Source organism: Condylura cristata, unplaced genomic scaffold, assembly GCF_000260355.1.
Source record: "Condylura cristata isolate star-nosed mole 26May11 unplaced genomic scaffold, ConCri1.0 scaffold00009, whole genome shotgun sequence".
In the NCBI taxonomy this organism is placed as follows: Eukaryota; Metazoa; Chordata; class Mammalia; order Eulipotyphla; family Talpidae; genus Condylura; species Condylura cristata.
In genome coordinates, this window is record NW_004567110.1 from 31,336,958 (window position 1) to 31,352,320 (window position 15,363).

At 36.8% G+C, this 15,363-nt stretch overlaps 1 long non-coding RNA gene across 1 annotated transcript in view; it reads left to right on the plus strand.

Annotated features, from left to right (window-relative positions):
- The window catches only part of LOC105853443, a 19,748-nt gene extending 4,621 nt beyond the window's left edge, over positions 1-15,127 (plus strand). The window contains exons 2-3 of the long non-coding RNA XR_001145291.1: positions 12,861-12,912; positions 14,891-15,127. This is a non-coding gene — a long non-coding RNA (uncharacterized LOC105853443). The remainder of the gene's footprint in view (positions 1-12,860; positions 12,913-14,890) is intronic.
- Positions 15,128-15,363: the final 236 nt, after the last annotated feature.

The window sequence follows — 15,363 nt, forward strand, 5'->3', positions numbered from 1 at the left end:
ATGTGTGATTGTTCTGGATAAGGTGCTATTGCGGTTATGAAGGTATCCTGAAAGTCTCACATAGATTTTTTTTTAGCTGCTGATTATGCTGCTCTAAGAAAGTTTCAGCTCTAAGAAAGTTTGTATTCATGTTTTTCATAAGGAAAATAATTATACAGTGTTCTTTGTATTTTTTAAACATTGACAGATGGTAAGTGAACAGCCTGGGAGGAGAAGTGACCCAACTTGCTTCTGCAGTGTTAGAAAAGATATCAAAGCAAGAGGCAGACACTCCCAGTGCCAAAGACTTTATTTCCTTTCTCACTCGTCTCATTCAATCAGATCACAAATTGCTTTATTGCATTCTACTGTGTCAAAGTAATTCCTTTTTACCTTCACGTTGAAGAAATGTCTTAGCCTATGATAAAATTATTCCCTTAGTTCAGAGAGATGGAGAGTAATTGGTAATGAAAATTGTTCAGAAACCTGTCATAGTCATAATAACAATATATGGAAACACAAAATATATCAATTTGCTATTTGATGTGAAAGGCAATGGGAAACTTTCCAATGAGCAATATCCTATAGGTTGCAGAAAACACATCAGTAACAGGTTAGGGAAATTTTTTATGAAATTTCATCACTCCCCTGAAATGTGTAAGAGGATTATACTGCTTTATACAATGCCAGATTTACATTGTCAGTTTATCAAACACTAATACTGAGAACATTGTGCATTGCCAGTGGGAATTATTTTCTCCATTTTTCCTTCCTGTTTAGCATATCGGTGCAACCAATTGACTTAACAGCCTCGAAAGTAGAGCCTATAAGATACCCAAACGTATAAAAATGTAGAAGATAGCTTATATTTCATGGGGTGTGGGTGTGTGGGTGTGGTGGTGGAAGAATATGAGTGCTAAATAGCTAATATATTGAATTTCAATTTTCTCATTTCCAGTGAGAGAAGGGGAAAAAAGAAAAAGGGACAATAGCAATGAATGGAAAGTATAATGTAATATAAAGGTCACCAAAAATGTCAGAAAGTTTGAGCTTTGGTTTTAATTTGTCATTATCTATGTGACTGTGAGAAAGTCACTTTCAATATTATGACTAAGTAAAAGGTAGGTGGAGGATGTGGAGGGGGTGCGTGTTGGCCTAGATGATTGATAATGTTCCAGTGATTATTTGGCTTCTCCTGGAACAGCTGAAGAACACATTTAAATGAAGCATTCAAAAATTTCTCCAGATATGTAATGTTGATGTGACTATCAGGATCCTGGAGTCACCTCTCTCCTGAGTCACAACAAACCTACATCTCTATTGGGACACCTATCTTTAGAAAAGAACAGAGGATTTGAGGATCAATTGTCTCCACAAGGAAGAGAGGCAGAAACCACCTGACATCTAGGAAAGCCCGAGACACAGTCTGCTGGGTACTATATCCAGGTCCCATGGTCAGGAGGGACATCAAGGGCATAAGGCCCCCTCCCCAAGGATATGGGGGGGCTTAGTCATGATCAGGTACCCCAGCACCAGGAACTGCAAAGGGAGTGCACTCTTCTGGCTGTGGAAATGGAGACTTTCCAGGGAAGCAATGGTACTCAGGGAAGCAGATCCATGAAGTGTCATCTAGCTGAAGAACTCGTGTTTGTTGAAACCAAAAGCTCAGTATGAGGATCAAGAAGGAGGGGTGGTCTCTCTGTGAATGGAGACTCTGCTAGACACTTTCTTTAAACTTTCTTTTGTCACACAGCAGTGCCAGCACAGGCAGATGCCACATTGATTGAGATAAAGGTCCAGGTCAGAGGCAACTTAGTCCATCATAGAATTTTGTGGCTCCCCAGCCTGTCCTTTCAGCTGTAAAGCCAACTAACTGTGAATGCTGAGTTCCAAGGAAACTTGTGTAGAATTTGAGGAGTGCAGTCAACAATCTCAACTCCTGGAATCATCCATGGCCAGTGCCTATGGCCCCTGGGAGAAAACCTGCCCTCTGCCCCAGCTGAGTTCTGGAGGCTTCTCAGGGCTCACTTGTTCTCAGAGGCCCTAGGAACACGCCTCTAGGGGAATCTCTATGGTCCTGGCTCTCTCCCAGAGCTTCCCACAGTCAGCAATTGTGACACCCAGAGAAGTGTCCCCTCACTCAGGCTCCACAGGTTTCCCAGAGCTCACTCACCCACAGTAAGGATGAGAGTGTACATGTCTTGGGAAGAGCATGGAGCTAACTGGGAGCTGGCCGGGGTTTTAACTCTCACCTGCAGAGTGCTTCCCAGACTGCTTCCCTTAATACGCAAAACACCTGGTCCACCTCTCACTTGGGCTCTGCAGGCTTCTGGGTGAGCCTGCCTGTTAAGAAGCATGCAGCCCCCAAGCCCACAGTTTCCAGGCTACTCTGCTCTTGCCAGAACCTCAAGGGAAAAACTGTGCTAGACAACTGGCTAAGCAAAGTGAGTATTCCAACTGCATTCTTTTCTGTGTTTTTCCCATTTCCCCAGTGCCATTTATTAAATAGACTGTCTTTTCCCCATTGAATGGTCATAAAGGCTGTATCCAAGTTTAGGTGATGGTATGTATGTGGCTTTATTTCTCGATTTTTGAATCTGTTCCGTTGATTCATATATCTGTTTTTGTGCCAACATCTTACATTGTTTTTAATAATGCTCCTTATAGTAATGTTTGAAGTCAGGTAATGTGATACCTCCATTTCTCTCTGCTGCATTTTTTTCTCTTGGGGCTTCTGCATTTTGTAGTGCAAGTGATTCTCAGGCTTTTTGCAGTTGGCCTTTGTGGCTACCACCTGCGGCCTTGAATGCAGGAGGTGCTTAGGACCGTGGGCTTGAGTACACATGCCTGATGGTGGACACCTGGAGGATGGTGTGGGCATGCATGTGTGGGCACACCTGAGCCTGGGCTGAGGCTGTAAAGGCAGTATTACATAGAAAACAGCTAAAGTGGAACAGCTTTGAGGAAGAGTGTCTACAGGGAGGCAGGACCTGGAGAGAACACCAGAGAGAACAAAAGAGAAAGTTGCACCAGGAGCTGGGTGGCCTGCCAGCCTCCTGGTCTCCCTGCGTCTCCCCTGCCCTGGTTGCTTGCACTACACATTTTAAGAGCTTTTATGTTTCTATATAAATTTCTATAATTTGATATGTATTTTTTATTACTGTGATAGTTTGATGGAAGGAATATTCCAATATTCATTTTAGAAGGAATAGTCAGTTTGATTAAGCAATATATAGATTTAATGCAATCTCAATCACAATTTCTATAGCATTTTTCAAGGAAATAAACATTGCTGAAATCTGTATGGAAACACAAACTTCAAACTATACTACAAAGCTATAGTAATCAGTATAGCATTGGAATAAAAATCGAGACACAGATTGTAGAGAATTGAAAGTCCAGTGATTTTCCCAGACTTATCAGGACAAAAGCATGGAGTAGAGAAAGAAAAGTCTCCAACAAATGGTGCTAGAAAAACAAGAGAACCACCTGCCAAAGCATGAAACTACACATATTCCTATCAAAATTCTCATGCCATATACAAAATTTAATGCACAAAAATTAATTAAAAAAAAAAAGAATTGGCTGTAAGACCTGAAATCATATACAACTTAGAGTAAAACACTTGATTTAGAAATGTTTTTGGAAACTTTACTCCAACAGCAGCAAGAGAATCAAAAGCAAAAATAAAGAATAAATAAAATTAACAAATGCAATTATATCAAGCTAAAAAGTTTTGGCACAGCAAAAGAAACTATCACAAAAAAAAAGGCTTTACTAAATAGGAAGAAGTATTTTCACCTCATGCATTTGAGAGATGTTAATATTTAGAATGTACAAAGAACTCATGCAACTTGACAAGAAAACAAATCATTTTTAAAAAGGCAGAAGACACATCTTCAAAGAAGTCATATAGATGGCCAACAGGCACATGAGAAAAAACATGCTCATTGTCACTTGTATTGGAAATGTAAATCAAAACTATAATGAGATGCGACCTCACTGTGAAAATGGCCCCTACCAAAAAACCAGAACCAACAAGCACTGTTGACAGTGTTGAGAAAATGGAGTCCTCATACTCTGTTGGTGGGAATGTAGACTGGTCCAGACTCCATGGAAAATAATATGTAGGTTTCTCAAAATAATAAAAGTAAATCTCCCATATGATCCTGCAATTCTATCCTAGGTATCTATCTGAAGAATACAAAAATACTAATTTGATGGGATATATGCAGTCTTATGTTCATTGCAGCACTATTTCTAATCTAGCCTAAGTGCTCAGTGATAGATGAACAGATAAATAAAATGTGGTACACATAACACATTTTATAGCTACTCAGCTATAAAAGAAGATGAAATCTTGCCATTTGTGATAACAGGAGTGGAACTAGAGGGATTATACTAAGTGAAATAAAGCCGAAGAAGAAAGATACTGGAAGCTTTCACTCTTTGTGGATATAAAGACATAAAGCAAAGGATCACAAAAAACAAACTAAAACAAATCTTTGGATTCTGACTGCAGAACTGAGCTTAACAGGACTTGAGAGATGGGAGCTAAGGGTGGAATGTGTCTACTGGACTATGGTAGAGGGCAACTGATACTTTATAGTAGACATGGTTGGTAACAGACACCTGAAGAAATAAGAACCCGTACTCCTAAGACATATATGGTGCTGTAAAAACAATGTTATATCAGTATAAAAAAGAACCCTAAAACAAAAAGAAAAAAAGCCAAAATTTCTCTAGATTTTTTTTTTTTTAATTGATGGCATAGCTTTGCAAAGAGAGGATATTGATTTCCATAATATCGGTGATTAAACCAACAATATTCATAAACTGATTTTTTTGTCCTCAAAGATCAGCATATTAAAGACAGATAACAAGAATCTAGAATTTCTATATATTGATTCATTTTATTTACATATATTTATTTAGTGCTCTTTAGAAACACACTATTGATAACATGGATTGAGTATTTATCTCAATTACGTGAGAAATTTGAAAGCAATGACCTAAGTCAGAAATGCCTGCATCTTAATACTGATTCTACTATTTCTTAGCTATAACCTTGAACAACTTACACAACTGTAGGTTAACAGAGAAGTTTGGAGAAAGCTTCAATATTTACAGGTAAAACATACACTTAAACACTTTTAAGTTATTTTACTTCTTTTACAAGTATGCTACAAAAATATTTAAGAATCTCATAAACATCATTTATATAAGAACATAACTTAAGCTCACCTTTATAAATTTTCTAAGTTAATGGAAGAGAACACAATAGTTAACAAACACTGTAGACTAAGATGGTACTTAGAAATCTGTCTGAAATACCAGTTAAGAACAAAATCTCAAGGTAGGAAATCCTGCAAATAGAAGTTGGACAGGGAGGTCATTCAAACCAAGACTCCATGCTAAAAAGTCTAGGGTCATACTACACTCATTTTAATAAACAGAAACTTTGAGTAGCTGCCTGAAACAATATTCACTGGGAAGATTTCTGCTCCTGGGAATTCTGTGGGCAGCATCCCGACTTCTCCACACATCTGCTTAGGGATCCTGCAGAGCTGTTCAGACTGTTCCAACTGGATGTGTACACTGTATAAAAGGGCCTCTGTCCTTCAAGCCAAGAAGCAACAGAACATCCAGCTGCCTTCTCCCTTCATTTCTTTGTTGTCTTTGGAGAAATAATAATGAGACAAATAATCTTTTAAAACTAAATCCTGTTTTTGATCTGCGTGAAAAGAAAATAAACATTTTTTTAAGATTTATTTTTATGTATTTATGCATACAAGAATTGGGATGTAGGCCAGAGTATGGGGGCTGAGAGGATTCACCAGAGACAGAGTGGGGTGTAGAACAGGCAGATATACTGAAATACACTGCTGAGGGGGGCAGAGGGCCAGACAGGAGAGGTCTGCTGCGCCATGTAGATCAGTGACCTGGCCAAGGATAGAGTTTGTGTCACAGTGGCTGGCAACAGCTTGATAGCACTGAGACTTTGACCCCTGGTCCACCAGGGAGGCCCAGAAAGAAAATAAACCTAAAGCCTCTAGATAACAAAATTCAAATGCCACAAGCTATTTAACCATATATTGAAATGTACAGTGGGGCACAGAGTAGAACTTCTTGCGCAGGGGTTGTTGAGTGAATTGAATGAGGTAATTAATGTATGAGCAACTGAGGTATAACTAAGTCTCAGCTTTGTCACACATAAAAAAGGAAAATAAATGAGTCTACACAACATCTCTGACAAATCACGAATATATTTTCTGAAAATCTCGTGGTAAATTTAGGTAAGAAATTTGAGAATATGATACACTTAAAAAAAAAAAATCTTTGTCCATCTTTTGTCCCAAAGTAAAGTCCCCTAGGAAGCTGTGCCAATTGTTCCTAATTTTCCTTACATACTCTTCTTAGAACTTCTCTTTCTTTCCTTCATTTCTTTTCTTCTCTTCACCTACTCATGCCCATTCATTATTACATCGAGCAATCTGATTTTGTTTCCCTCAAACTGACATCCAATTTAATATCTTTTTGTTCCTTTCACCCCTAATTTCACGTCCTTATGTTGTAGTTTATAACATTTTTATGTTAATAGCCACCAAATTACCATACTTCATAAATGTCTTCTGCATCTGATAATTACTATACACTCTTATATCCAACTACCAACTTAGAAATATATTGTCTTTAATTAACATGTGAAAAAAGAAACCCTTGATTTCCATCATTCCAGATGTTTTCTTTCCTCCAATTCCCTTTATTTCTCACACCTTTATCCTACTTCTGATAACATTAGTTTGATTTTTTCCATAATTTTTTAAAAAGATTTATTTATTTATGCATACACAACTAAGGTATAGGCCAGAGGTGCAGGGGCAGTGAGAGGACTCATCAGAGACAGAGTGGGGAGCAGAACATGCTCCCCACTGAAGGGAGCAGCAGGCGGGAGAGGTCTTCCATGCCATGTGGGTTAGCTCCCTGGCTGGGAATTGAACTTGTGCTGCACTGTCTTCAGAGGGCCTCATAATGCAGTGCTTTAACTTGTTGCACTACCACGGAGACCCTTAGTCTGATCTTTTACTCTGTAAATTTAGCTTTAGTTTTAGATTCTACATATTAATGAGATCACGTGGTATTTGTGTTTTTCTGTCTGATTTATTTCATTTAGCATTATGCCCTGAAAGTCATCCATATTGTCACAATTTACAGTATTCCTTTGCTTTTTAATGGCTAATATTCCATTGTATGTATTAGGCATATATGTGTATGCATGCATGTGTGTGTGTGTATGAAAGTGTTTTTGTGTGTGAATAAATTTTCCTCATCCACTCATTTACTAGTAGGTACCAAAGTTCCAGTTTTGGCTATTATAAATACTGCTGTTAGTCTTACTATCATCTCTTTGAAATATTTGTTTACAGTCATATTTTCTATGCTAAGTTTACTTTGATAGGGTTTCTTTAAAAAGGCTTACTGAATTTATCACATGAAAAGTCTCATGATTTTTGGAAAACTAATGCTGTTACACTATTTCCATAACTGCCTCCAACGATGAACTTGGGTATTGGCAGCTCTTTGAAAAATTAAAATCTATCACTGAATTCATTTAAAAAAATTATTTGCTGCTTAAAATAAATTTAACTGTTATGTAGTTATATATATGTATATATATATATATATACATGTGCATATATATTTATTCTCACACACATATTTGTTCATTTTCTGTCTTCTATCTCTTTTATTAACATTTATATGTCATATGGCATTTAACATATGGAGGAGATCAGGGACCATGTTTTTATATCTGTTTTCATTATTCACAGCTATAATTCCATAGCCTGGAACACTGCATGGCTATTATTAACACTTACTATTTAGTAGTTGAGTGAATTAACAAATGAAGGACTTTCTATGTTCTATTGTCACTGTTACTTTCTTCTCTGATAGTCTTTGTTCCCTGTCTTCTGATAGATTGAGAGATGATTCAGATGCCTTTAGATGTAATGGTGTTTCTTTATAATAACGTTTGTGTTTGTCATAAATAGAAAATGTTCTTGGGAAAAAATTCAACAGAAAACTCTTAACCCCACCATTCCCCTTGGCCTATGTTTACAGAAAAAGAGAGAGTATCTATTGAGTTCTATCCCTAATGCATGCACCTCTTACCACAAATGAAATAATCACATGCGTACCACTAGGCCCCTAGCACTGAGCTATTCTGCCTAGAGTGCTATTTGTGAGTTGTACAATATATCCCAGCAGCTGTTAGTCACCAAGAGACTAATTCCTAGACTTGTACAGGAACTATAGCTTGGTTCAAATCTAGAACACTGATAGCAAAAGAGTCATCACAGTCTCATCTATTTAATCTTGAACTTAGGAGGACTCTCCAAAGAAGTCTCCTAAGGAGGCCTCAAATTTGTTGGAAGAAGATTCTCCTTAGACTATTTCTAGCTTATCCCATCCTTCTCGGTTACTCAGATTTAAACCTCCTTTGCTCTTGATCCTTGTGGGCACCCACATTGCCATCTTTGTCTTTCTCCTCTCAAAAAAAGTTTTGGGGTCATATGTATTTAAATGATATCTTAGCTTTGACATGGAATCTGAGTCTATTCAACAGCACTTTGTTGTAAATTGTTCATAATCTGATTTGAATAGTTCCTGATTTTTAATGTTATGTTCCACTATACCTTGTCAGGTGGCAGGAAAAAAGAATTACACAACACATATAAAACACTTGCCCCTTTTACATGAATGTGCAGTTATAAGCTCCATGTGAGATTCCTGGAAACTCTTCCACAATCCTACAAGATGTGTGTAGAGGCACTGGCAAACTACTGCAAAGTCAGATCTTATTGTGGTTTTGAGCCCCAAAATAAATTTTATAGAGCCTGGGGACCCTCACCTAGCCTCCATCAAGGCCCAAACTCCAAAGTCTACCACTGTACCAAAATTTCTGTTGGTTGATCTAACTACAACTCCATGTCCCTTTCTTGTCCCTTGCTCAAGTTTCCTCTCCAGATTCTGTAGCTTTGTGTAACGGTCTCAGTATTCTCCAGAGCTTGCCTGTATGTCCAGATGGACGTTTAGATGAATACATACCCATTACCTCAAAGTCTTTCACATTATCCCTTTAGCAATATCTTGTCTATATAACTGTTACATCACTCTATATAAGTGTATCAGCCTGGTCTCATTACACCCACCATTTCCCCCATGATCATTACCTTATATATTGTGTTTAAATATTAAAATATTTTCATTGTTAAGAGTGAAGCTATAGATAAAATCCTACATATGAACTTTTAGTAGAATAATTATATGATTTGTTTTCTCTTAAAAAATGCTGAATTCAAGAAATCTTAGATGCTTAGCTACATCTGTTATATAATAAGTTTCTCTTCCTGTTTGATGAAAAATAGAGGGAAATGAATAGTTTAGTCTGTATAAGATGAGACGACCAGCATGTGAATTAAAGACTCATGGTTCAGTGACTCTATTCCACATTCAAGAAATGAATAGTCCATAGTATCTCCAATATTTTAATTTCAGACACATTCACAATCAATACTGATCATCACAGTCTAGTCAATTGTTCAGTGATCCATGTTGATCACGATGACAACTGAAATCATTGATTGGGTATATCCTACACAGACAGAGTTGCCATTGGGAAAAGTATTTTTAGGGAATCAAGCCCAGGCTCAGACCAATTTGTAAAATAACCGTCAGTTATCACATCAATCCCAAGGAGGCCTTATACCCTCAGTCCCTCAATTCCTTCATTTCAAGCCCCAAGTTCTCTCAAGATCCTTTATCCTTACCAAAAGCCTACTCTCAGGGAAATATTAATTACATAAATATATATATATATATATATATATATATATATATATATAAAATTCTAACTTCAGTTATAAAAACTTCAGGATTTTAAGCATTATCTCTAAGATGCTAAAGAATATTAGGGGATTTGGCCTCAGACTTCCAGACCATTCTAAGCATCTTCAAAATAAAGCCTGGTTGAGGTCTGTGGTTAAAAAACAGTCTCATACTCCAGAAAAGATACTTTTACATTACTGTTTAGAATACTGCTGTCATCCTTTCATAACATCTCAAGAATCTCTTAGTCTAAGAATTTTTTTCTGCCTGAAAAAGATTAAAGAAAAATAATGTGAAATTAGTATTAAGTAGTAGTCAACCAAGATTTACTTACAAAACAAAATCTTCAATAGACATACAATCTGCTTTTAATAGGTTAATGATTACAATCCCTAAATTATTTTCTATTCAGATTGATAATATTCAAACTATGTGAAGTCATTGTTAGTATAGGTCAGTTGGAGTTCAGAAGAGAGACAGAGAGAGAGAGAGACTACATATATTACATAGCCCATCAGTTCATTAACAAGTATTTGTAGTTCTAATTTTGTGCCAGCAACTATTCTTACCTTAGTTTAAAGATTTTCATACTATGTTTGTTGTTGTCATTACCCAATGCCAAGGTCTAGAAAAGTAAGGTTTTTATTAACTTTTCACTCCTCATTCTATCAATTTAGGATTCTTTCTTTGTTTCTTACAACTGTCCACCTCAAATAGTTCAGTTCTAAGACCTTACTCTCACCTACATCAAATATTGTGACCATGCCAAATATTCATCAACTGTATATTGGATAAATCAATTATGGCATTATATACACAGTGAATCCAACATATTAAATAGAGTAAGTAAGCTATTGCTTACTAGTATGTATATATTATTACATAATCTATGTTGTATTATCTATTTATATAATTTATTCTGGAAATTGTACCTACTAAAGTAACAATCTGTAACCCTCTTATAGCAATCTCACTAATATAACAGAAATTACCAACAGTATTGTTCTGTGGTGTGTACAATAGCATATGTGTTGTACATATGTGCATATACACACAGATAGGGATGTGTGTACACATAATGTGGTTGTATTATTTTGCATTTCAAAATTTCATAAAACTAGTCTATTGTTCCAGAAGTCAGATGAATATTTATTAGGTTAATTTTAAGTTTATTAAGTTTATTTGTATCTGAAAATGATATGAGGAAAACTCTGGGGTGGCTGGAAATATTTGGCTTTGTCGATATACAAATGTGTGTCCAGTAAATTCATTTATTAGCTGCCTATGTTTTGTGTTTCTGTCTGCATATTATACTTTCATTAAAAAAATGCTAAAAAAGTTTTCACTCAAAAATCGTTTAAGGCATAGTCTATCATTTTCTCATTTTTATGAATTGCCAACTCAAGAGAGAAAGGGAAAGTGAGAGGGATGGTCAGCCAGTGTGTATGCAGATAACAGGGAGGTACCATTTGGCTGGATAACCACCATCCTGAGGGTAGCCAAGCTCATCCAGAACAGTGGCTTCTGAATCCATATCCTACCAATAACAGGAGAACAGTTTCTTATTTATTCTCTATATGTTTTTCTCCATCTGTGTCCTGACTCTTAAAGATTAAATGTACAAACACTGGAGTTAGACATCTTGAGTCTCAATCCAGGCATTGCAACCTATTAGCTAGTTTGAGCTAAAGAGCAACCTTCTTTGACCCTCAGCTTTCTTACTGGTAATGTGAAGATAATAATAGTTCCTGAGTGAAAAGCTTTAATTAGATAATGCGAGAATGCACTCAGCACTGTGCCTGGTACATAGTAAACTGTGATAAACATTAGATGTGAAGGTGATTAGTATTATTAACCTTCCACTTCCCCTGATTTCTTACAATCTCTTTCTCCCACATCTATTTTTATTGGCGCATCGTCTATTTAGATTCTCCTCTGTCTACTTTCCTTGTTTTCACCCTCCTTCCCACCAAGCTACAGACCAAAGTAGATGGTGGCAGAGTGCCCAGATAATTTCATGATCTCCAAGAGTGCTCTCAAAAGCTATCACACATGGCTTGATCCAAAATGAGAGAGAAAGGCTTGCGTTCTTACATATTAGTTCTAAAGCCATCATACCTCAACAGTACTCAGCACAGCATTCAGTATTAAGACCTGTTTTTAATAAAATGTTTTTGACAAGGAAGGGGAGAAGAGTCCATCCACTTTGTGTACAAGAATAGGATAAAAAAGAGTTACAAATAGCCTCCCACTCATGCCTACAGAAGCATCTTGGTGACATTAGCAGATTAGCTGTGGCTGTGAGTTCGCGATGCTTGTGAGTTATTTATCACTATACTACTTAATACTTAGTCTTTTCTTTGGTGTATGAGCTTCCTTTAGTTGTGAGAATTTGTAATGAAATAAAAACATCTTTTTTTGTGTGGTAAAGATACCCATTTAAAAGTTGTTTTCTCAGGCCCTCCCTGGTAGCGCAGGGGGTGAAAGCACAGCACTAAGAAGCTAAAGCGACTTCAACATTAGTTCGATCTCCACTCCGGAGGTGACCCACATGGCATGGCAGACCTCTCCTGAGCCACCCACTGCTCCACTCAGCAGTGTACTTTATCAGTCAGCCTGTTCTGCTCCCCACTCTGTCTCTGGTAAATCATCTCACTGGCCCTGCACTTCTGGCATGTACCCCAGTTCTGTATGCAGAAATAAATACATCTTTTTCAAAAGTTGTTTTCTCTTTGGAACATCACAGTGTCATGTGTTTGTTGAGTTGTTTATGGAGAATCTCACCGATAGATACTAGTATATTATTAAGTCATTATAAAGGTTAAAGAATAAATTTACTTAAAGTTCCTGGCACAAAGCAGATGCTCATAAAATGGTGGGTCCCTCTTAGGTCACATTATGGTGTTACCTGGAAGTATGAACTGAGAATGAAAAGGAAGGAACTCTATGGATCTACTTTACTGTTCACAATATTCTCTTCTCTCTTTCAGAAGCAGAGAATGACTGCAAGCTGAAACTGAAAGACCCTGATGTAGTTTTATGGTAGGTTGTGAATTGTTTAACATACTTCACCCACCTTTTTCAGGGTTCACACAGATGGTAATTAACGCTCTATCAGTGACACTTCTGTAAGTGGGTTACAGATTGTGGCTATGGTGTGTACAAAGCTTATTGGATAAATGTCTTTAGGAAAGGGGAAGGCATTAGTCTCTTATTGATCAATGGGATAATAAATTGTGTTTTGTTCCTCTACCTGGATTTAATGTTTACCTTTCAAATTAATACTAGCTTACTCGTTGCTTCTCTGTTTTTCAAGGCTTGTAGTATCTTGAAATACTTAGAGTCACCCTCTTCCCAATCAGCAGATGCCTAGCCTTTCTGTTGGACAAATAGTCACACAGGCACAGAAAACAGGAAATTAAAGCACAAATAACAAATATAGAGAACTTTGATACTTGACACTATTGGACAAGAAGCATGTAAATTCCAAATAAAAGCAGATTTTCAATAGAAACATTCTTTGCCATCCATCCAAAACACACCCAGAATTCCCTCACCAGTATACTAAGGTCTTTGTGACATTCTTTTGAAGGAAAATCCCCTTTATCATAATGTCAATAACTTATGAAATGGCAAGTTTCTGACTATTCAGTCCTTAAGAACAAATCAAGATAATGTTTAACTTAATAGCAATGTAACTACTTTTCATTCTATTCAGTTTGCACCAAGTCAGATATGATCAGGATTTAAGATTCTGTAAGAGCCAATGTGGAAATGCTCATAATTAAGCATTAGCAAGGATATTAAAGGAAAAGAGAGTTCTGTTGGTGCAGTTTCTTTCCTTCTCTATCTCCATTCATTAGAGTTGCTGCTATTGAGGCAAATGGTGCCCTAATATCTTAAAATATCATCATGATTCAGTCATAAAAATATGAATAGAAAAAATATAAAAAAGGTGTTAATTGTTTCTTTAGTTCATTTTCTTCCCTAGTGGCCCATTTGGGGGAAAAAAAAAGTAATTTATTATAGCCCTTCTATGTCAACATAGATAGCTGGTAGAAACCAGAAGAGTTTGTTTTCTTCCCCTTTCTTCCTTGCTACTAAATAAATTCTGTCCAGTATTGGTTGTAGACATAGGTAAACAACCACAGATTCTTCCTAATCAAAATTAAAACGTAACACTCAAGCACTCAAGGGTAACCAGTAGCCCTTCCAGATGAGTATATCTCATGGAGACAGGGAATTTATTTACAAATATTTATGGTGTTTGTACATGTGCCAAGCTCTCTGTTAGCATTTTGAATTAGGCTGTGGCTTATTGAGAAAAGAATAAACAATGTAAAATTAAGGAGGTAAGAACATTGTAGATTGGTCTTATTTTCTTCACCAACGCTATAAAGAATGTCACTCTTGTAACCTCCTATGCTAGTGGGTAGCCTCATGCTTGAGTGTAAACTTGTACTGGGTTGCATTTCTATGCCTTGTTATTCTTACATAAATATGCCCAGCCTAGCTTTAGTTAATTGCTATTTAGAGTGATGGTGATTAAAGTAAGTACAGGAATACAAATAGGAATGCTTTAAAATAATGCTGTAATCATTACTAATTCATTTTATATTTATTGTGGTATTAATTGTAATGAACCTTCTTGATATTAATGTGGGTGTTATAAGTACTCAGATTGAATTTTTCACTGTGAGTCAGTATTAATTAAATGAATGGTTATTATTACCTGTGTAATGGGCCTAGAAGAGATATTATTTTGGTGTTTATAAAAATCAATAGTAATGCTTTAATAGTAAAAGCTTGTTTTTATTCTTTCGTGTTGATTATGGGTGCTGCCTAATGAATGCATGGGTATTGTACAATAACAAAGGTAAGTAGATTCTACCTCATGATCCTATGTTCCTGTGAGATCTTTACCCACCAAAGTAAGAGGAAATTCCATTAAAGTCGCCCTGAACTGGAATAAACTTTCTGTGTTTTAAACTTTCTTCTTTAACTACTACCATTATAACAGGCAATTAGATGGGGGATAAATGAAGCTGGAGTGGGCTCAAGGCTCAACTAAGTTAAAGAAGAGGCATTTAAGAGACAATTTTGCTGATAACAGAGAAGGAACATGACAAAGGAAAATACCGAAGTGGAGCAAGAAAGAAGGCGAGGAAGCTGGCTGCTGTAAGAATTCACACCTCAGCCGGAAGGAGCTGCTGCAGGAAGGCTCCCCTGCCATTTTATAGGTCTTCACTTGAACTGAGAGCAGCAGGTAGGAAGCACTCCATTGTATCTGTTGAAGGGTCAGAAACGACCCTCAGACACTGAGGAATGTGACCGTGACTACACAGTGTATGAAGACAACGTCAGTCAGAAACGGACCAAGCTCTCTGAGCGTAAGCCGTACCTGGGAATTTACTGCCTAGAGTGGGACTGACTTATCAAATTTTATGCCTCTGAGTTAACTGACAATTAGATTTATTTCATGAGCTGACATGA